The sequence below is a fragment of the Nilaparvata lugens genome, chromosome 7, assembly GCF_014356525.2.
Source record: "Nilaparvata lugens isolate BPH chromosome 7, ASM1435652v1, whole genome shotgun sequence".
Taxonomy (NCBI): domain Eukaryota; kingdom Metazoa; phylum Arthropoda; class Insecta; order Hemiptera; family Delphacidae; genus Nilaparvata; species Nilaparvata lugens.
The window spans coordinates 63,233,232-63,256,151 of record NC_052510.1 but is presented as its reverse complement, the minus strand read 5'-3'; the positions used below and the strand labels follow the sequence as shown (position 1 = coordinate 63,256,151).

Here is a 22,920-nt window from a genome sequence, read left to right as displayed (position 1 = left end):
TTAACATCAATTAAACAATCATATAATAATCAACTAAAATTCAAAATTGGACAAAACTTATGAAGTGATGAGCATAACCTAGTTTTGGACAATTTCTAACAGTTTTGGGCTTTTGTTCCTCAATTCAAAATTCTTTATTCTTTAAAATGCACTATACAATAAAATTGATAGTATTATTATTACTAGAATACCCCTACAAGACTATACGTCTGTGTGTAGGGGTGAGTTCCAGGTTACCTACTGGTTCTAGATCTATTGCGTTTTATCAATTTATGCCCTTAAATGGCCTGCATAATTTTCTAGTACAGAAATAGCTACATTTCATCAACTTGATAGCTGAAAAAAACACATTAATAACATATCATAATACCAAAACATATGGTACTGTAAATTATAGTTTTAAAAGTTATAGTTAAAAGTTATAAAAATTATAGTTCATTTCCTAATCATTTATAGTTGAGAAAGATATTGTATCTATAAATGTATGAATAAATGAATAAACAAGGCAAAGTATAATAATTATGTAGATTTATCAACAAGATAATGTCATTATCGCTCTTCAATTGTTTAGGGTAAGGGTGGCCACTAACGACAGGATAAGTGTGTGGAGCATGCGTAAACGGACATGTCTTCAAACGTAAAAGACATTCACGCGAAAGGCTTTGCACGAGAAACAGCTGTTTGCTTGCTTCTAACATAACACAAACCACCAATAACAATAGACCACTGGAAACGTATAATGATACTCGTGTACATAAATATTCAACATCAAAAAATAGAGCAGCGGAAAAAAAATATCAACAACAAAAAAAAATCTGGTGTGCCGCACTCACACAACTTTCCTTGCTGTTATGAGAATTGATCACCTGACGCTTGTGTTCACGTGCATCTCAAGTATACTTATTATTATTATTACATTCCTTAATAACAACATCAAATTAATGATTGGGTATCAACAGGCTAAACCCAAAACTGTTCCTCTCCCTAATTTTGATAAAAATAGTCCAAATGAGGTTATGAAAACACTTTTATAAAGATCACAAAAATTTACAGGTTAATTTATATCTTTTATAAACAAAGATCTGAGCCAGCTGGTGACAGGACAATAACGCTGGAGACACACGAGGTCTGCTATTTCTTCATAGTGAATGATTTAATAGAATCAACAGTTTGCAATTGAATAATCACATTTCCTCGAATTTCGAGCTTAATTTTCAATTGTAGGTGAAAATGTTACTGAGCATTAATTGTAGAAATTTTCATGCTAAATAATTTCCACTTGAAATTTTTTATCTGAATATTGTTTAATTGGGAATCTAAAATCAAACTTTGCATAGATGTGGCGGAGCTGCTGAAATTTTTACAGATATGGGACTTGTGGCAGTTGATAGAGCTCATCAATAACTATTTTAGATATAAATTTGATCAAAATCGTTGGAACCGTTTTAGAGAAAATCGCGAAAAACCCTGTTTTTGACAACATTTTCGCCATTTCAACCGCCTTCTTGAATTGCATTTGATGGTAATTGTAATTGTTCGTGTTTGATCCTTATATTGTAAGGACCTTAAGTTCCAAATTTCAGGTCATTCCGTTGATTGGGAGATGAGATATCTTGTACACAGACGCATATACACTCATACACACACACACACACACACATACAGACCAATACCCAAAAACCACTTTTTTGGACTCAGGGGACCTTGAAACGTACTATATAAATTTAGAAATTGGGGTACCTTAATTTTTTCGGAAAGTAATACTTTCCTTACCTATGGTAGTAATAGGGCAAGGAAAGTAAAAATTGTTGAAGCCTTTCTCTGAAAATACCGGGTGCGGCAGTAAAACTTCATTTTTTTAAGTGGACGCCAGCCCGATCTCCCGGTTTGAACCCTTGTGATTTTTCTCTATTGGGGTTTTTGAAATATTTTGTGAACCGAAATTGCGCCATAACGCCTGTAATGCTGGCAGGAGTCATGACAAACGCCAGAAATCTGTTTACTCAGTGTATGGAGAATGGGGGACGTCACATACCTGGTTTGATATTCAAAACTAATTGAAACAAAACTTATATATATATATATATATATATATATATATATATATATATATATATATATATATATATATATATATATATATATATATATATTATATATATATATATATATATATATATATTATATATATATATATATATATATATATATATATATATATATATATATATATATATGTTTACATTACAAAAAATAAATCCAAACTTTCTGATCCAAACAAAGTATTCTATTTATTTAAAAAAAGGAAGTTTCGCTGTCGCACTCTGTACAACAATTATGACGAACACGTTTAGTCCCATTAGTGGCCACCCAAGAGTCAGCAAATGACTTTTGTCAGCAAATGACACATGCATCACACAGGTCGGCCTATTCTCTGCAAGTCAATCAAATCGTACTGTACAGTTTCCAGGAACGCGCCAACTAGTCTCCCCGACAGTAAAGCTCCTTTTAAAACCACTTGTTTTGGCCATTAGTAACTTATACCTTTCCCCCAAACTCAAGACTTTGAGGACAGAGAGCTTGAAATCTAAATAGGAGCTCAAAATCAACGCCATATTACCGGTTGCACAAAAGCCGGTTAGATTTTAACCGTGATTGATTCCACGAGAACCATCTTATCAAAAAGGCCTTCCCCTGATTGGTTCTCTTGAAATTAATCATGGTTATAATTTAACCGGCTTTTGTGCAACCGGGCCCTAGCCCACTTGAACTCATTTGGCGGCCGCATTTTATGAAGAGGGTTTTGGTGGGCTGGTCCACTGGTAAGCCAAATGCCTCAACCTTGTTGACACAACTATGTTGTAGAATAATAAGTGTAAGCACGGTATATAGAAGACGGTAGGTGTCACGCGCATGTTTGTGCTAAATTTCCGGTGTAGCTGACGTCATTTTATATCCAATCATCTGTTTTTTAACGAATAAGTTTCATAAATTGCCAATAAGTGTCGAAAACCTCGGTTGGTGGCGATGACGCAATCTTGCTTGCTGGCCACTGCGCACACATTTCGTGGCCCCTACCGTTTTCATCTAAATACCGTGAGTGTAAGTAACTTCTAGTTAAAGAATTATTCTTTTCCTCCACCTACTGTCAAAAGTACTTACTTTACTCCCTGAAACATGATACTAAAGTGTCACTTTTTCGCTCTCGGTACTAAAAAACAGAAAAACTCCCTAGGGAGTAAAAGTGACTCCATTTAAATAACATGGGAAGCATCTCTATTTTAAAAACGTACATTTGGAATAGGTCAGAAGGTCTAAGCTCAGATGAGGAAGCATATAGAGTAGTCATTAAACCAACTAAATTCAATACCTCAACCAGACATTTGATCGATATATAAAATTTATGTTTGTATGCTGAAATTATTATTACTAACATTATTGACATATCACTATACTAGAAAAAAATTATATATTTTTTCTTTTAATCCATGTTATTCAAAATACCAGCCAACGAATATTACTTATTAACTGATCAAATTTGAAACGGGAACTTCATCATAGCTGTAGTTGTGGCTGTCATTGTTGTTACAACTTTAGCGACAGATAGTGCTGTCGGAGGAGAACTGTGATTACAAGCCAGCTGTTTCTGTTTACTTTTTAGATTATGTTGTAACACATTGTTTGGTCACATACGTTTTTAAAAATTATTTTATTTGCAGTTTTTATAAAAATGTAGGTGGAGGAAAAATGTTGTGTATATCACGAGTGAAAAGTGCTGTTTTTTCTCCCTCAGGAAAATTGTTGCCCTCGGCTTCGCCTCGGGCTTCAAACTTTTCCCTCAGGGAGAAAAAACAGCACTTTTCACTCTAGATATACAAATAACTATTTATATACCGTCGTCTTTTATTGGGAACGCGCCATCTAAGCTCCCCGACAGTAAAGCTCCTTTTAAAACCATATTCGAGGGGATTTACTGACGGCGTCAACTGAGCTCCTGAGAGAGGAGCTTTACTGACGGGGAGCTTGGTTGTCGTCTACAGTCCCGACAACCAGTCCCCTCTGAACCAGTAGGGGACTAGCTTGCAACTAGCTAAGTTGACGCTAGCTAGCAAGGAGCTTGGTTGTCGTCACCGAACCCAACAGCCAAGCTCCTCTCTCGCACGCTCTGAGTGCCGCAGTTTTCGCGAGTAAACTGACATATATTTCATGCACTACTCTATGGATTTCCTCAAACCACGCCTGGTTTTCCCAGTCATTCATCGTTTTTTTAAGAATTATATAAATTTTTCAACTTTGATCAATCATAATATTAATCGAAAGAGAATACAAATTAATGAATAGTTTTCAAAAGAGAATAGTGACAAATCAATGTAGAATTATTCCTACAATTCAAATTACATGGAAAAACAGAAATATAAGAGTATAAAGTTTCAATCTAAAGTTTTGAATGCCATAAGTTGAAGACTAAACAATAGATCAGAGTTTTGCTTGATGATATATGTTAATATGATATAACTGCTTAGCTCAATACTCCTCTCACATACATCAAAACTAAGACTATACAAAACCATCATAAGACCAGTACAACTTTATGCTTCAGAAACATGGATACTGAATAAAAAATAAGAAAAAAGACCATTGTTTTTGAAAACAAGATTCTTCGAAAAAATTTTGGCCCAACACTAGACAACGGAGTTTGGAGAATCAAGCACACTATGAAATACGCCAATTATTCAATGAAGCAGACATAGTGGGTGACATTAAAAGCAGAAGGTTACGGTGGACGGGACAAATTCTGAGCAATAATCTGAGGAATAATCCTATAGGAAGGAGACCAGCTGGAAGGCCACAAACTAGATGGTGGGACCAGGTCCGGAAAGATATGAGGAGGATGGGCCTAAAAGAGGAGGACAAGGGTGACCGAAACTTTTGGAGAGGCTTAGTTGATGAGGCTAAGTACCGACTGGGAGTGGCCACCGCAGTAAGTAAGTAGTAAGTAGATATAATTATGTTATATTCTATACATACATGCAGGAATCACTGCGAAGGTGCGTACAGACTTTCGTTCCGCTCCAAGACCGAACGTCACTCCAGCAGAGCGATTGATGATCGACCGGCGAGCAACAATGGTTCGGCCGGGGAACGCGAGAAGATCTACCATCTTCCGTAACGTTCATGATCGGTGCGAGTAGAGAGCGGAGGCGGAGCGATTGCTGTGCGATGGTGGTACGTGGGCGGTACGAGGGAGGAGCGTGCTCGGTGCGGGTTGGAAGCACGAGTATGTGTACGCAGCTCGAGACATACAAACTCATTCTGAAAATGCTTGCCAATTCAATAAGGAACATTTCCGAGTCAATTGAATTCGGAAAGAGAAATAGTTTATTTTATTCATTTAATGTTTGCAGTGATAGAAGTAACAACATCAACAAGCTTTGATGAGTGAAACAGTGTCTGTGATTGTACTACTTCCCCGCCCACTTCAAGCTGGTTTCAATGCCCAATAGGGGATCAGCTGTCGGGGAGCTTAGATGTCGGGTACGATGACGACAACCAGACCCCTCCCTCATAGGCCTATCCAGCAGGGGATTTACTGTCGGGGAGCTTAGTTGTCGTGAGCGTGTGAGGAGCTTAGTTGTCGCCGACAACTAGGCTCCTTCATTCTAGTAGGGGATTTACCGTCGAGACGACTAGTTGACGGCAATGGTATATTTTGCCAGGGGATTTACTGACGCCTGTGATCAAAATAGCGAGGAGACTGGTTGTCGGGGAGACAGGTTGGCGGCGACCCCAGTTTCCACTGCACAATAAATACAACTAGGCCTAATACAGAAATAATTTAATTTCGAACAAAAATTGCTTTAATATGAATTATTTCCATAGATAATATGAATTATCTTCTTCAATATGTGAATATTTCCTATTTTAGAGATAATGTGGAGCATCTAAATTAAAAAATCTATATTGTGAAAATAATAAAGGACTGAAAATTTTGTGAAGTGAACAACTACAAGACTTGACCTATTTCGGCCTATGTGTAACCTTATCTAAATTTGGGAGAGGAATAGCACATGTTACCTTATGTTTTCTCAACCTATAATTTTTATGATGTACTTATTGTATGAATCAATCAATCAATAAATATAGAGAATATCTCTCTCTCTCTCTCTCTCCATAGATATAAACAGCCAATTATCACCTAAGAATCGTATGCAATATTATAGTGAAACGAACATCAGGTCACAATATTATAAGAGTAGTCATACATCAATTTAATGCATAATGTCGAGCTTTATATTCACGCTAATCAATAATTATCATTAAACAAAAATCCAAAGCAAATGCTGTAAATCACCCCAAAGACTTCTGCTATTGCAAATATTGACAACAGGGTTAACAGCTATAGTGTGGTCCACGTTATAATGGCAGTGTTTATTTGGCAATGCTGTAAATCACCCCAAAGACTTCTGCTATTGCAAATATTGACAATAGGGTTAACAGCTATAGTGAGGTCCACGTTATAATGGCAGTGTTTATTTAGCAATGCTATTGGACTGCTGCTTTTGAATTTAAAAAATGTATCATTTGATTTTATTATGACTTGTATATTGTATATAAATATATTAAAATGTAGTTGAATGTTATAACTATCACGACAATGGGCCATATGAATAAAGTTGAGCAATTGCTTATACTTCTAAAATATAGAGCATTTGCTTCATTTTCTATGAGTAAACGTGAGCAAAACCTTTTGCTCATGCTCATCAAAAAAATAGTTTGAGCATTTGCTCAAAATTTTATGAATAAACTAAAGCATTTGCTCAACTTTTGAAGCAAATGCTTCAAAAAAGGTGAGTCTAGTCTAGAGCAGCTTATCACCTTTTGCTCATAGTAAAATGGCTCAACTAATTCGTATGAGGAAGAGGAAACTATACCAGATACGATCACAACCAATAGTTGAGAACTATAAAACTCATTTTAGATTCAACCATGATATATATCACCATTTCCCCTACAAAAGGATAAATACAAAAGATAACTAGCTACCTGTTATTGTGCGGTCCACGTTATAATGACAGTATCTGATCAACTTTGGTTTTGCTATCCTAGTTTATCATTCGACAAAGCTGGTGGTACTATCCTTTTCTAGGTCCACAACGATGCCAATTATGTTTTTGACAGTGTAGAAATATAATTAATTAATGCAGAGAATCAGTATCGCTATTCTTCTATCTTTATCCACTGCCATTATAACGTGGACCTCACTATATAAAGATAGTCATCACAAAATAGGAAATAGGCATTTAAGAAGATGAGAGTGTAGACGATTATAAGAAGGCTATTGATATTATAAGACTATGCTGAAGATTATTATAGAGATAACATTTTTCACGCTATTATTTCAAAATTCTAAACTCAACTAACCTAAAACTCTATTCATAAATAGAAAACAGAGCAGACGACGGAAACACAAGCGGTGCATCCTACTTGCATATTTAGCGCTTCCGTGAGCTATAAAAACAAAGTAGGCTACAAAAGAGTGGTGGTAGAGAGTGGTGTGCCTTAACCGGTTCAGGACGCAGGTGGGAAGGTGTGCTGAGCTGATGACAGCATGGGGATACACATCTGATCCTCTGTGCCAATGTGGACAAATCCAATCAATGAACCACCTTATATCTGAGTGTCCACAATACTCCTATCATGGAGGGCTGTCGGCCCCCATGATGCTGGAGAAGATGCGTGTCAGTGGCTCCAGAACGTTCTAAATTCTATTAGTATTTGAAATATTAAGTTTAAAATTATGTTTTTTTTATAATTTTGGCCTATGTATGCATATGCATATATATATATATAAGGCTACAAAAGCGAATCAGCTGATGAAAAATCTTAAAATACGTGAGCATTTGCTCCAGAGTTCAGGAGCATAAGGTAAAGCTTATTCATATAAAAATGAGCAAATGCTTTTGCTTCTACCTTTTGCTCATGAGCAAAACCTTATGCTCCATGCCCTTGCTCATGAGCATTTGCTCTGGTTTTATTCATATGGGCCATTGTCTCATGCGATCATGTAATTGTTCTTGGACAAATAAAATATTCTCATTCTTATATACGGGTATCAGCTATCCTCTAGCAAGGCAGAGAATCGGCAAAGCTGTTCTTCAATCTTTTTCTACTGCCATAATAATGTGGACCTCACTATGTTATAAAAAATTTGGGAGTAAAATTTCCCATTAATCATGCACCAACAATATTTTCAAAATTTAAATTAAATGTTCTAGACTATTATGTGCAGCCTACCTGATTGGAACTAGTCTCTAGCTTCGTCCCACAGTGGTGAAAGGTAGATGATGAAGAGGGGGAAGGCTGGACCACCTCACACCATCAAGTACTCGTTCAAACTGAAATCATAGAATAACAAATTAAAAATGAATTATTTACTAAATCACAAATCAAACCAAGACTGTATCTCATCATCTAATCAACTTGAGCCGGGTTGCACAAAATCCGGTTGAATTTTAACAGTGATTAATTTCACGAGAACGAATCAGGGAAGGCCTTTTTGGACGGCTAGTCCGATTGGTTCTCGTGGAATTAATAGCGATTAAAATTTAACCGGCTTTTGTGCAATAGGCTCTTAAGAATATTAATTTTTAATGTATTTGAAACTGGGGAAAAATCAAGTACATACATTACAGAGTGGGAAATTTTAGTAAATCTTACCTCTGTGAACATGCAATAGTTATTTGTATATCTAGAGTGAAAAGTGCTGTTTTTTCTCCCTGAGGGAAAAGTTTGAAGCCCGAGGCGAAGCCGAGGGCAACAATTTTCCTGAGGGAGAAAAACATTTTTCACTCGTGATATACACAACATTTTTCCTCCACCTACATTTTTATAAAAACTGCAAATAAAATAATTTTTAAAAACGTATGTGACCAAACAATGTGTTACAACATAATCTAAAAAGTGAACAGAAACAGCTGGCTTGTAATCACAGTTCTCCTCCGACAGCACTATCTGTCGGATAAAGTTGTAACAACAATGACAGCCACAACTACAGCTATGATTAAGTTCCCGTTTCAAATTTGATTAGTTAATAAGTAATATTCGTTGGCTGGTATTTTGAATAACATGGATTAAAAGAAAAAAAAATTTCTAGTATAGTGATATGAAGTTTGTAATAATAATTTCAGCATACAAATATAAATTTTATATATCGATCAAATGTCTGGTTGAGGTATTGAATTTAGTTGGTTTGATGACTACTCTATATGCTTCCTCATCTGAGCTTAGACCTCTGACCTATTCCAAATGTACGTTTTTAAAATAGAGATGCTTCCCATGTTATTTAAATGGAGTCACTTTTACTCCCTAGGGAGTTTTTCTGTTTTTTAATACCGAGAGCGAAAAAGTGACACTTTAGTATCATGTCTCAGGGAGTGAAGTAAGTACTTTTGACAGTAGGTGGAGGAAAATAATAATTTGTTATTGGGATGAAGTGACATTACATAAACACCACCAAAGCTTTAAATATTATAGAACATAAGAAATCCTATAGTGAGGTCCACGTTATAATGGCAGTGGAGGAAGATAGCAGAACAACGTTGCCGATCCTCTGTCTTGTCAATGCCTTCTAAAGACGGTAGCTGATACAGGTTTATTGATGTAATATTAACTGTTCATTCTCGTTTAAAATACTCTATTATATTAATCCATAAATTATATTTTTTAATAATTTCATAATGAATTTTTATTAAGATGAAATATTTTGTTAATTATTAATTCTACATTGTTAAAAGGCGATCTGACAACAGAGCAACGCGAGAGAGATATGGCGCTATCCGCTTTGCTGAATGATAGACAAGGATAGCAATACCATTGCTAATCAAACACTGCCATTATAACGTGGACCTTACTATAGGTATTAATTTGAAAAATATACTTATTATTACCATAGAGAAACAATAGCGTAAGTAGATATCCCATGGTATAGAGAATTTATGTCGCAACTTTTACTGTTATCTCAAGCCGATTACTGTCGATTATTGTCAATTTTTACTGTTTTGTTGGGGTGAGAGTGTAGGAACGGCACAATTTGAGAGACTACCAGCGTCACACAGCTGCATAGGAAAGAACTACGTGAACTATCGGCTTGGGATAACAGTAAAAGTTGCGACATAAACGCCCTATACCATGGGATATCTACTTATGCTATCGTTTCTCTATGTTAATACTAAACGAAAATCAAAATTGAATGCTGTAATTTCCATCTGTGAAAAATATACTTTTGGTCATGTTTCCATCACTTCACTTTAGAACTCGCTGAACAAAGTATTGAATACAAGCGCACCATCGACAGTTCAGATTGATTATAAGCTTTGAAAACTTGAGCTTTTGAGAAATTTCTAAATAAAATCCAATAAAATTACAAGAATTGGCCCGCTTGCACAAAAAGTCTATTAAATATTAATGTCGATTAAATTCCACTTGAAACAATCAGAGGAATCTTCCCTTCGAAGAAACCATCTCATTTTTCAAGAAGATAAAAAACTTATTAAAGGATAATATTAAATTAAATTAAAGACAAATATTTAAGGAAAAAACTAACAAGGAATATAAGGATTAAGGGTGGTATGTGCAGCAAAGGCTAAAAATGAACTTTCTACTCGTGATATTTTTCAAAGTTTTTCGATTCGTATATCATTAAGCTATCAAAATGAAAAGTTTTCTCAGGAAAACATTTTTTCCGATCATTACTTTTTGAGGTATGAGCGCCTGAAGTTTGAATTTTTGGGACAGAACATTTCGAATTTGGTAAGATATAAATCCATGAGATTTAGATGATAGAGAGTTTATTTTTAGCCTTTGCACAGCCTTAAACTAACAATGATTTCAAGGATTAAAGTATATATTTAATACTTTTAAAATTAAACAGACTTTTGTCTCCTTTTCAAAGAAGCCTCCGATTGTTTTCGAGACAATTAATCCTTGTTAAAATTGAACAGACTTTTGTGCAACCGGGCCACAGAGGCATGTGACAACACTCACCGGTCATGTCCTCCTTGAAGGCTTCGGGTGATTACAGAAGGATGCCCGCCCGCCCAGCTCACATCATCTTGGTCTCACATCATCCATGCATGTATCTCCATCCACCTCCACCTGAAGCAAATAATGAAAGGTATTGAAATTTCTGGATCTCCTTTTTCAATTGAAGGGGTCAAGTGAATAAAGGTGAAAAATTTGGGTGACTCGTTGGAGTAAGTGATAACGCGCCGGTCTAATAATCAAGAGAGTCCGAGTTCGAATCTCGACCGGGGCAAAAGTTTTTGACCACAGCACTAACACGTAGATACGGCCACCCCGTCTCTGGGAAGAGACGATAAGCCATCGGTCCCGACTACCTAAAAAGCAGTCGTCATCTCTTATCATCCCCGATTGTGTGTTGATTGGAATGATATTTTATATCCTTCTTAGAGAATCGACAATAATTATTTGTTGAAACACCGCCGATTTATGATGTTACATCACAATATTATATCATCGTTATTCTAATTGCATTCAACTAACCACCTAATGACTTACTAAACACTAACCAATTAATAATACGCTCAAAAAACTAACAAAACCTACTCTAGAACATGGTACGCCATAGTGGAGTAGGTCAATTTCCACACAGAAAAAACTAAACAAGTAGAGGACACTTATAAGAATCTTTTGTAACTAACTATGTATAAAATATTGTAATTTATCTAATATTTTGTGTAATTGATGTTGTAGTTTTAGTTTTTGGGAAATATACATTTATTTAATCTTTATTCTCATTGATTAATTATCTATAACTTATAAAATTCGTTGAATAATTAGCATTACCGTCATTTAATGTAAATTAGTGTATAAGCCAGTAAATATTGTAACTTATAAATGAATAAATAAATATAATCTAATCTAATCCCTCTCACTTTTTACCCACGCACAAGCCTAAGAGCTTATGTGGGCATCACCCTCAGTATTATTATCCAAGATGAATGTCTCCAAAGTGTTTCAAATAGAGGTTTTTATTTACAGACTTAGGGCCGGTTTCCGAGCTCGGGATTTAGCTAAGTTCTAGACTTTAACTGGCTTTAAACTCTGGAGTCAGAAAATTGGCTTTCCGAGTCAGAGCGTTAACGTAGTTGAGGACTTAAATAGACTCTGGAGTTTAAAGATCATGTTAGACCCTGGAGTTTATAATTTCGCTTTCTGAGTGAAGGGCTTATAAGTCCAGGACTTGAATTAGATTCTCGCCTCTTTCTGAGTCAAGGATTTATCAAAAATCGTTAAGTCCAGGACTTGAAACAGCATGATTTTAAACCCTCGACTGGGTAGGGTTTAAAATCAAGTTCTAGACTTAACTGAGCAACACAATTCAGTTATTGTTTTGGAGTAGATAAAAAGCCAAATAGATATCATGGAATACCTAAATTATTTGGATTAGTCCATCTAAATTCATAATTTTGTAGTTTGCAAGTTCATTTTGGAATAAAATTGTATCAGAAATATGCGTAAGAAACTAACCTCATTTTACGACTGCAACATAACCTAAAAATGTTCAAACAAAATAATACAAGGATTGCCTTGGAATTTATATTCCAATCTGAATGTTATTATTCAATGTCATATTCAACATATTAATAATAATAACAATAATAAATTATTACTCCAGTTTTTTTTTAAAACAAATACGTTTTCAAACTCAATAGCCTAATGAAATTCTTATTCCAAAATCACTGGTTAGGATCAATGATCAATAATAGCATAACGTAAAATGAAATGTTTATTCATTCACCTTTCAAAGGTTTTGCTTTGAATAAGCCAACAAAGAAATCGGAACGTATTTTTACAATATAGTTTGGAGAGCATGCTCATTTGAATTGTCCCGCTGTAATCAGCTGTTTCCGTTTTGCTATAATGCCAACAAAACAACAGCAAAATATTGTGAATTTCCCTCACGTTTAATGCGTTGAAGTCCTGGACTCAAATAAGTCGAGAACTTGATAGACTCCGGAGTTTAGAAGATAAAATCGTGACTCAGAAAGTCAATTTGGACCCGAGAGCTTATTTCAGTCGTGGACTCTGTAAGTCCAGAACTTATAGATCCGGAGCTCGGAAACCGCCCCTTAATATCAATAATAAAAAAATCTGGTGTGGTACACTCACACAACTTTCCTTGCTCATTGAACTAACTATAAGCCTCATTCTTAAACGAGAATGATTTAGGGGAATAACATAATGACGATTGGCGGCAACATATTTGAAACTACGATCAGACTTCTGAAACCGCCCCTTAATATCAATAATAAAAAAATCTGGTGTGGTACACTCACACAACTTTCCTTGCTCATTGAACTAACTATAAGCCTCATTCTTAAACGAGAATGATTTAGGGGAATAACATAATGACGATTGGCGGCAACATATTTGAAACTACGATCAGACTTCTGAAACCGCCCCTTAATATCAATAATAAAAAATCTGGTGTGGTACACTCACACAACTTTCCTTGCTCATTGAACTAACTATAAGCCTCATTCTTAAACGAGAATGATTTAGGGGAATAACATAATGACGATTGGCGGCAACATATTTGAAACTACGATCAGACTTCTGTATATGTGTATAGTTGTTTTCAGAGTACTTTTTCCTTTGTGTAAATTTTGAAATTCGATATTTTTTAAAAGTCGTCAAAACAGCTGTTCTACAGATGAAATATCTCGATGTGTTCTTTTATGAACTGCTCTACCTACCTACCTCATGCACGAGAAAGAGGCTACAAAGTCCATTTCTCAAGGATGGGGTGGACCCCTCATTAGTTTCTCAGAAAGGAGACTCATTCCAGTTAATAAATCCGATAAATAACTATACAGGGTATGAATTTGACAAAAATCGGTCAAGTCATTTTTGAGAAAATCGTGAAACACATGTTTTTTAGTGATTATCCGCCATTTTTCTCAATAATATTACGGAGCTCCTGAAATTTCCCCAGAAATGAGACTCATGTCAGTTGATAGGGCTAATAAATAGCTATCCATGGTATAAATTTGAAGAAAATCGTTAAAGCCGTTTCCGAGAAAACCGTGAAAAACATGGTTTTTTAGTGATTATCCGCCATTTTTCTCAATAATATTACGGAGCTCCTGAAATTTTCCCAGAAATGAGACTCATGTCAGTTGATAGGGCTTATGAATAGCTATCCATGGTATGAATTTTAAGAAAATCGTTAGAGCCGTTTCCGAGAAAACCGTGAAAAACATGGTTTTTTAGTGATTATCCGCCATTTTTCTCAATAATATTACGGAGCTCCTGGAATTTTTCCAGAAATAAGACTCATGTCAGTTGATAGGGCTTATAACTAGCTATCCATGGTATAAATTTAAAGAAAATCGTTAGAGCCATTTTCGAGAAAAACGTGAAAAACATGGTTTTTTAGTAATTATCCGCCATTTTTTCCGCCATCTTGGATTGAATTTTATTGAATTTCTTACTGTCGGGTCCTCATGGTATAAGGACCTTAAGTTTAAAATTTCAAGTCAATCGGTTGATTAGGAATGGAGTTATCGTGTTCACAGACATACACACACACACACATACACACACACAGACCAATACCCAAAAATCCTGTTTTTGGACTCAGGGGACCTTGAAACGTATAGAAAACTTGAAATTGGGGTACCTTAATTTTTTTGGAAAGCAATACTTTCCTTACCTATGGTAATAGGGCAAGGAAAGTAATAAAATGAAAGAATAATTGCCTTATACACGTACGGGATATGAAATAAACGATGACGCATTGACATCTCAACTACTGGATTGATTAACTTGAAATATTGCTTATAAATTCTTTATTTACCGAGGATGGTTAAAGGCCTATTTTAAATTCTTCAAGATTTCAGTATGTCGAGTTTACAGTTTGTAAATATTTTAATGGGACCCTTGCAAAGCACGGGTTATATGCTAGTCATCAATAAAATATAAACAAGGTACTTGATGATTTTTATTTAATTTCATCATTGTAGTCTAAATATTGACTGGTTAACTGCAACCTGCAAGTAATGAATAATTATTTCCTATTCCTATTAGAGGATGGTTATAAGGGCTATTTTAAATTTTTCAAGATTTCAAGTTTTTAATTAGACCTTCGCGAAGCACGGGTTACCTGCTAGTAATGAATAATTTCTTATGCATACTTAAAACCTATTCATAATATTCCTATCAGATTCCTACAAATAATCAATTTAATAGATGGCCTACAAGCTCATAGAAATACTATACTATTATTGTGTATATCTAGATGTGTTATAACTTTGAAATTATCATCTATATATATAAAAGCGAAATGGCACTCACTCACTCACTCACTCACTCGCATAACTGAAAATCTACCGAACCAAAAATGTTCTTATTTGGTAGGTATGTTCAGTTGGCCCTTTAGAGGCGCACTAAGAAATCTTTTGGCAATATTTCAACTCTAAGGGTTGTTTTTAAGGGTTTAAAGTTCGTCTTTTAGCATGTATATTCTTCTTCTCCCAATCTCTTAATTAGAATTGAAATTTCCATATCATATGTTACTATAGAACTATAATCTAGATAGAGTACCTCTTCGAAACAGTTGTTAACTGGCAACTAAATTAATAATTTTGTCAGGTTGGCATTAAGTTGAGTTGATTTTGTTAGGTTGGCACCAAGTTGAAGATTTAAATGCATTTATCGCGGAAAAATTGATTTGGCACTGCTACTTCAATCCTGGGAATATTATATTACTAGCCGTCAGGCTCGCTTCGCTCGCCATATCTGTTTAGCCAGACGTTTATTCTGGACCCCCGACTGGATTGTCCTAATATAATATGATAAAAATGAAAAAATGCAGGCGAGCGAAGCGAGCCTGCTGATCTCATTCTTGGACGATCCAGTCGGGGGTCCAGGGTGCGGAGCCCCCTGGCTAGACGGATATGGCGAGCGAAGCGAGCCTGACGGCTAGTTGAATATAATCGAATAAAATTAGTAAAAACAAATAACAAAATTATGCACTATGAAACACAGAACTGAGCCTATTTTTAAATCAATTAGCCTATAACAAAAACTTCAATCGTAAAAAATAAAATAACCTACCAGCCACTTCACGTTTAGAAAAAGAAATTGGAATTGAATATTATTCAAGACTCAAGCCTCTAATTTATTGTGAAAACTAACAATAGTCAATTCATAGGATCAAAAATCGACTTAAATTAGAAGCACTGGTGATAAAAATAATACATGAAAACTGATTTGCTAATTCAACTCTTAGGGACGTTTGCACAAAAGCAGTGGCGTACGCCACTGGAAAAATATTTTGGTGGGGGAGATCATAACATTGGAGTAGAGAGCTCCTGAACTGTGGGGGAGTCACCGAGCGGTATAGGTATCAATGGAATACCCCCTATGAAACGGAGTACGGAGGCCCCCCCCACCCGGAAATTAAAAAAACACCTTCAATTTGGTGCGATTTTACGAAATCTCCACTTGAAAACAAACATTCCATTCAAAAAACCTTTTCAAATATTAGGGAGATGTGTCCCCCTAACTGTGAAATTTTGGGGGGTACTCTCTAGAAGAAATTGCTGGAGCTTTGTTCAAGGAAATGCATGAAACTGAATAAACTATAATCAACTGGAGCAATAGAAGCTATATTAAATTTCTTTTAAAAAAATGAATGGTAAAACAATAAATTAAGAGGTTTGAGTCTTGAAAAATGATCAATATCAATTTTTTTTCGATACTCGTGAAGAAGTGCTAAACTTAGAAGTGCTAACTGTAGTTTCTCTATACCCTGCTACCTAGTACTTATGTGGCTGATTCAGCCACAAAAAAATGTAGGTTCCATTTCGTGGGAGAGGGGGGATTATGATACATCCACATATCCCGCACAAAAGGGTTTAAATTTTAATTGTCATTAATTTCACGAGAACCAATCATAAAAGGTTTTTACGAAAAGAAGGTTTCTCTTATGGTAGTTCTAGTGAAATTAATCACGATTAAACTTAAACGGCTTTGGAGCAACCGGCACTTAGTTTTCATTCTTGATTAACTAAAAACAAACAATATCTTCTAACCAGATGGTAACCAAAAATCATCTAAAGTAACCTTCTTGAAATTTGAAAAGAAATTGAATGAGCCTACAATCAACATTAATAGTTAGGCTATAGTTTTTGTTAGCAGTGTTTCAATTGTAAGCAGTGAACGTAAAATATCGGACAATTAACTAAGCTTAAAAAATATTGACCAGAACTTTTTGAAATAGCTAACTGGATTATAAAGTATTAAACTACTGTGTATGTTCCTTACTATTTTTTACCTCATAAATTTTATAGAATACAATTCTACAAATGAATATATTAGACCAATGATTAAGCATATCAACAACCCATAAATTTTAAGAAATATATTAACAAAAACTTTAACCTTTTAAAAGATAAAGTTTAATACTTGTATAATCTTCTCTGATATTAGGCTTTATAGCGTAATAAATCTTGCATTATTGCAAATCAAATTAGGTTATCAAAACCTTTCGAGTGATCAAAAAATTAAATGAATATAAAAATGACGAATAAAAATTTATCGTAATGACAAGAAATTTTTAATAGTATTAAATATGAATCAAAAGGGGGAATAAGAGCCTAATATCAAAAAAAATATCAAACCGGCAAAATAACCTCAAAGTTTCATCTAATACAAAACGATAGTTTAGCCAGAATTATAATAGCACGCCAAAAGTGCGATGTTCTGAATAAGCTAAACTAAAAATAATAATTGAAATATGTAAAGTTAATATTAAACGTATAAAATTTAATATTTTGAATGAGAGATTTCAGCAACCTGGCATCAGCTCAACTCACCAACTTTATAAACAAACACATTCACACAAGCAAAATATACTTTCAAATTTATTTAAATTGAAAAAAATCAAGTTAAATCTATAGTTATTTATATTGTAAAATATAGAAATAAGAATTCAATTTTCAAAATTCCTAACCTCTCAATAAAAACACAGACAATTTATCAAATTCATAGGAAACAAAGCGCATGCGCCATGTAGGTGCCTGTAGATCAACGACAAGCAAATAGATAGAGTAGCTTAGGTGAGATACTGTACGTATGCTTGCAAACTTGGATAAAATAACCCTGTTCGAAGCTACTAAACCAGCTGACACAAAATCATGAAAGCAGTGGCATAGTTTCACTTCATCAAGGTTCCAAAAACAATAACCGAACATAACCCTAAAATTTCAACATAAAATTTTAATTCGCTTGAATTTTAATTCTTGATATAAAAACTAGCAAATAAATACGTTAATAATTGTATCTTTATTTATCCACAAAGAGAGAAATTGAATTGAAAAGCCTAGCTCAAATACTATTGTAAACTAATATAAAGTGAATGTGAGAAAGTGAATTTGATTAAATCATCAACTAGAATCAAGTAAGTTTTTTATTCAACACCCTCAGCTAATGAAAAAAGTAAAATGATGGGCTTCAAGATAATAAATTGATAACTACCTTTATCCATAAACCAGCCTAAAACTTGACGTGTTTACACCACACAGATATTACAAACACTGCTCCTAAATTGAACACATAATTCTTTAGCACAATCAATACACTTATTCACGATAATACGATGAATAATTTAGAAGAAACTTGATAGAATAAATAAGACAACGTTTAGCAGTCAGACCCAACCTGATGATACATGACAACTGCATACAGTTTACCTCTAGACAAATTCAGGTAACAGCCAATGAGCCAATCAGAGAGCCGCATTTGTCACAAACATCTATGACCTTCTATAACCTTCCATCAACCTAACAAAATTTCAATATTGCGACTCTAAATTAAGATTTCTCAAATAAAATTCACAATCATTTCATTACTAGAAAATTACTTACCTTCAACGGAGAGCCTGTTACCAATAAAAATATGCATCGTCTAATTTATTCTGGGATTTCTAAAACGTTTCAAAGCACTTGAATAATATTAGGGCCTTAGGCGAATCACTTTTCACTAACACAAAATGAAACCCTACCATTTTTACAGGGTCCAATATTAGCACTAAGTACCGCAAAATAGAATACATAACATGAAGTCTTTGAATAGCATATTCATCACAACTAAAACATTATTCATCTAAAGTAATAAGACATTCCAAGGGAACCACTAGCATTTCCACCTATCTGGGAAGATGGGTCACCGTGAACTAACAAGTTGCAAGACTTGCAACTTCCAAGCCCACCGCTAGGGGGCGCGACAAAGACATTTCAACAGCCAATCACAGAGCGGCATTTCGGTCACGTGGTCACTGGCGAGCCGTAACACTCTGCGACAGTCACGTAACCAACATCAACTAACCAAATTTCAAGATGGCTTGAATCCATTTGATAATTTTACAAATAAACTTCAAAATGATTTCACTACCAGAAAATTACTTTCACTTATCGGAGAGACTGTTTCTAATAAAGATAACATCCCTCTAATTATTTGAGGAATTTTAAAGCTATTTTAAAGAGAAATAAAAGTGAAAAATATAAATTGTTGATTATCGAAAATATGCCAGCGAGACCAGCAGACATCTTGAAACCTGATGAACGTTTCTGGGTAAAGCGATTTCAAAATACTACAAAGGAATTTTGTCCTGAAATGACCACACAAATTTCGAATTAAAATTCAGTGAAACTGTATATGGAAAGATATACTAGTTCCATGGAGATTAATTGAAAATATATGAGGTCACCACGCCTTATTCCTTTCAGTATGCAGTATTCTGAAATCGCACAGCTTACAGACTAATCGAATTTTAATACTAGATGAATAATGAAATGAATTTGAAAGACTAGCGTTCTACAATAATCAAGTATAGGCTAATATTTTTCAATTTATAACATGAGGGATGAGTTATGATTTATGTTAATACATTTCACAGGCCTACCTGAATGAAGACCAGGTTGCTAAGTCCAATATCACTAACACAAAATTAATCCTATCTGTTTCACAGCCACATCAACACTATCCCGGAATAAAATACATGAAAATAACTCTTTGATTAGCATATTCATCACAACTAAGACATTATTCATCTAAAGTAATAAGACAACTTGAAGGGAACCATTAGCATTTCCGCCTATCTGGGAAGATGTGTCGCCGTGAACTAACAAGTTGCACGACTTGCAAGCTAGCCGCTAGGGCGCTAGAGACCTAAACAGCCAATCACAGAGAGGCATTTCGGTCACGTGGTCACTGACGAGACGTAACACTCTGCGACAGTCACCTGATCAGCCAATCAGAGAGCTGCGTTTGACACAAACAAGATGAGACGGCTTCTCTGATTGGTTCCCGTGGAATTGATCACAATTCAAATTTAACCGGCTTCTTGACCTTCCATCAACTAACTAAATTTCAAGATGGCTTGATTCCATTTGATAATTTTAGAAATTAACTTCAAAATAATTTCACTACCAGAAAACTGGTTTCTCCTATCGGAGAGCCTGTTTCTAAATAAGATAAAATCCCTCTAAATATTTTAGGAATTTCAAAACACTTTTCAAGAACTTTACGACTATCTAAAGAGAAATAAAAGTGAATTATAATTTCATTATTTAAAATATGCCAGCGAGGCCAGCGAACATCTTGAAACCAGGTGAAGGGTTCGCACAGGTTACAGAATAATTAAATATTTCAACACTGGATGAACAATGTAATCGATTTGAAAGACTAGCGTTCTACAATAGAACAAGCATTGGCTAATATATTTCAATTTATGGGGATGAGTTATGATTGATAATAAATGCAATATTCATACCTGCATGAAGACTAGGTTGCAAAGTCGAATGTCACTAACAATAAATCCTATCTGTTTCACAGCCACATCAACACTACCCCCGAAATAAAATAGGGAGCACTAAATGAGCATATTCATAATAAATACACAAAGTAATTGGTGCATTACTAATTGAAAAGTAATAAGAGGATAACGAGAGACAACCACTACAATTTCAACCAAGGAAGACTAAGAAGAACGGTCGACTGGCAAGCCAAGCTCTCTCCTTCTACTGACGTCAACTGACCCAACTTCAAAATTGCGGCATTTTTAAACTAATAAATTGTTTGAAGTACCTTCAAAATGCTTGAAACGCTTTTTAAAAATCCTAGAATAATATGGGGATTTGTATTCACATTAGAATCATTCTCCCCGATAAGCGAAAGTAATTTTTAGGTAGTGAAATAATGTTTGGGGAATTTAAATTAATAGGACAGATAACATTCACCCAACAGGAAGAGGAAAAGAGAGAGGAAGAGGAGATAGCTTATTTGCGGCAATAAGCTATCTGTCCTATTAATTTAAATTCCTCAAAAATTATTTCACTACCTAAAAATTACTTTCGCTTATCGGGGAGAATGTTTCTAATGTGAATACAAATCCCCATATTATTCTAGGATTTTTAAAAAGCGATTCAAGCATTTTGAAGGTACTTCAAACAATTTATTAGTGAAAAATCGCATTAATTATATAACTTATACCATCAACGGACTTGTTGAGGGTGGCCTATTATTTCAACCTACATTTAAATAGATATTGTACAGATGGAAATTATAATATTTCAGTGTTGAAATATAATATATATTGTGGGAACAAATCAGAAAGCAATATTTAGAGCTGGAGTCTGAACAAATACAAGATTCCCTGAATATTTTCATAATTTATGCAAATTAATGGATAGTTTTCTCTACTAATTATTGGTGCTGATAATAAAGTTTGGCTAATAATAGAAGAATTACAATTTTATAGGTACTGTTTTTGCTAATGTTTACTTTCTTATTTAGGGGTACCAGTATGTGTAAATAATAATAAAAATCTTAATTACTTTTGCTAGACTTATGACAGTCACTGTAACTGTTGAATTGAATCAATTTACAAGCGGCTTGTACCTAGTTAGATCCTTAGGTAAGCAGGTTTCAAATGACTTATGAAACATCATGTTAATATGGTCAAAAATTGAAGGTAAATTTCAAAAAAATATGGCAATGACTCTCGACATTACGACAGAAAACATCAAATACTGTACTGAACTAAATAAAATATCTATTGAAAACGGCGGTGAATACCAAACAAACAAGAATCTTCAGGAAAAGTTTGAGTTTTGCTTGGTAAGGGGTCACTCAACACAACAGACAACAAATAACTCAAGCTACTTGATAAATGATGCAGATGAAAAATATGACTGAGATAAAAGTATTACAAACCTTGCACAGTACACCCTCAGCTGAAGCAAAGCTTTCTATGGAAAGCACTCGTAGATAAACATAATTCATTTCATAAAACTTTCTCACAATATTTCTAATATCTCACACAATATTGATCGAGCAAAATCGTTCAACATGAAACTGTGAGGCTCATATTACATCAAGCCACGAGTGGGTCGCCAGAGAGCAACCAATGTATATCAAGTTCAGACACCAGGATTGGTGACCCGAGTGAGACACCAGTCGGCCGCCAAAATCTGGTGTCTCGGCTGGCGACCCTAGTGACAACAACAACTAATGCCCCGCGACTCGCTCGGACACTTGGCGACCCACTGGTGGCCGAATGTAATACGAGCCCAACCAAACATTAAATTATTCTGTCGAAAATCGGTGACCTGAATAGGGTCCCAGGTGGATTTCAAACTGTAGCGAGGTCCAAGTTATAATGGGAGAACAGCGTAGCCGATTCTCTGCCTTGCCACTGCCTTCTACAGAGGATAGCTAATACCGATATATGATGTAATATAAACTGTTCATTCCTGTTTGAAATGATCAATTATATTTTATTCATCAAGAAAATTTATTTTTCAATGATTAAATTAATGAATTTTAATAACT

The 22,920-nt window shown here is 34.8% G+C and overlaps 1 long non-coding RNA gene across 5 annotated transcripts in view; it reads right to left on the bottom strand.

The window, feature by feature from the left end:
• Positions 1-21,169, bottom strand: part of LOC120352502 — a 30,122-nt gene extending 8,953 nt beyond the window's left edge. Inside the window, exons 1-3 of one of the 5 annotated variants that reach the window (XR_005571884.1) lie at positions 20,861-21,169; positions 11,044-11,154; positions 8,296-8,396 (exon numbers count right to left, since the gene is read on the bottom strand). This is a non-coding gene — a long non-coding RNA (uncharacterized LOC120352502). Of the gene's footprint in view, positions 1-8,295; positions 8,397-11,043; positions 11,155-17,903; positions 18,010-18,564; positions 18,776-18,953; positions 19,271-19,990; positions 20,223-20,860 lie in introns of those variants that run through there. The other 4 variants (XR_005571883.1, XR_005571881.1, XR_005571885.1 and 1 more) reach the window with 4 other exon arrangements.
• Positions 21,170-22,920: the final 1,751 nt, after the last annotated feature.